Genomic DNA, 1829 nt, shown 5'->3' with positions numbered 1-1829 from the left:
GCAAATATTTGTTGAAACAATTAGCTGACAGTACACATGTAGGATATTAGCTGGTTTATACATTGCAGGATGTTAATTTCTAAAGAGTAAAACTGAAGTTTTTCCTACAACATCAGCAGATTCATTATTTTAAAAAAGGCCTTTTGATGGCTGTTCTCATTTGTCACCCTTAATTATCCTTTAACCTATTCGTTCTTTTTCCTAACATTGTTCCCCACTCATTTTATTAATTTAACAAATGCTCTGAGTCGAACATTCATGTTTAGATCTCCTTGCCTAATAGGAAATATTACATTGAGAGACTAGCCTAGCTCAGAATGTTCTTAAATTTTAAAAAATTATCTCAGAATTATAATGGCCAAGATGATGATGTGAGTCTCTCAGAAGGGCAATATGGTATAGGAATAAGACTGAGGAGTTTGAGAGAAATGCCAGATAAACTAAATATAAGGTTATTAGTTGTAATGTTGGTTGTAATAGCAAATGATTAGAAATAATTTAAATGCTCATCAATAGTGGACCGATTGACAAATTATGATATATCCACATAAAAGAAAACTAGGTAGCCAGAAAAAAGTTTTTCTAAGCTGATATTGAAAAATAGTAACTTTTTTGAAAACCAAGTTGTAAAGGATCAGCCATCGTGTGATAATTTATATTGAAAAAGAGAGATTATATATGCACATATATATCCATTTGTGCTTACTTAGGCTTATAATTTTTCTTTTAGGACATAGAAGAATCTGCTAACATTGGTTACTAACATTTGAAATTCAAATCATGTGATTATAAAGTTTTTCAAAAAAAGCAAATACAGTTTTAAAACACAAGTTAAGTTATAAATAAAAGGATATGGACACCAGTCTTTGTCTGGGTTTGGATATTGGCTCCACTACTTGTTGGCTGTGCAAGTCTGAGTAATGTTTCACTTAGCTTTGTGGATCAGAATCCTCATATACAAAATGAGTTTCAAACAGTGCCTACTCCCGATCCCCTGGAGTAGGGGGATAGGATATGGGAAACATTTGACATAAGATATGGGAAACATTTTCTGACATATAATACCACTCAGTAAGTGATGTTATCATCATTATTATTAAGTTCTAACACTTCATCGGGCTCATTTGTCTGGTTTAAATAATCATTTCCCCATCAAAAGTGGCCAAGAGTCTTAACTGGGGATTTTAAAGCATTTTTTACTTCCCATCATCCAAGAATTAGAAGAAAAATGAAAACCAAAAAAATAACTACTGTTGAATTTTATTTTATTTTTAATTAATTAATTAATTTGTTTATTTATTTATTTTTGGTGAGGCAACCCTTGGTTGACCTCACAGATTGCAAAGACTTTGTTAGGTTACAATCCCTTATTTTTTATTTTTTTATGCCTACAGCACCTGGTCTTTTTAGGTGGTCTCCTATCCAAGTACTAACCAGGCCCAACCCTGCTTAGCTTCTGAGATCAGATGGCATTGGGCTTGTTCAGGGTGATATGGCCATAGACTACTGTTGAATTTTAAAGTCTATTTATTTTAGAGTTCTATTGTTTTTTCTCAGTTACATACTCCCTGAAATGGTATTTCTTACTCTATAAATTTGAAGTCTTGAAGGTTTATTTCCATGAACCATTCTAATTCTCTCTTAACTTATAATTTGGTTTTTTTTTGTTTTTGTTTTCAATTTTATCTTCTTTGCTGATTCTTTAGCATCCTTTACATGCCAGTCTTTCTAAAAACCTTAGTCATATGCAGACATTCCCAGGATTAACTCCTGGATGGTCTATTCCAATAATGAACAGATGAAGAGAGTAGACCAACCAGGAGATAACC

At 32.4% G+C, this 1829-nt stretch overlaps 1 pseudogene; it reads right to left on the bottom strand.

Moving 5' to 3' along the window:
* Nucleotides 1-1385: 1385 nt before the first annotated feature.
* On the bottom strand, nt 1386-1504 carry LOC118613873 (annotated as a pseudogene).
* Nucleotides 1505-1829: the final 325 nt, after the last annotated feature.

This window comes from Rousettus aegyptiacus, unplaced genomic scaffold (genome assembly GCF_014176215.1).
Source record: "Rousettus aegyptiacus isolate mRouAeg1 unplaced genomic scaffold, mRouAeg1.p scaffold_m13_p_2, whole genome shotgun sequence".
Classification (NCBI taxonomy): domain Eukaryota; kingdom Metazoa; phylum Chordata; class Mammalia; order Chiroptera; family Pteropodidae; genus Rousettus; species Rousettus aegyptiacus.
Note: the sequence above shows the minus strand (reverse complement) of the source record. Positions and strands in the feature narration are given on the sequence as shown.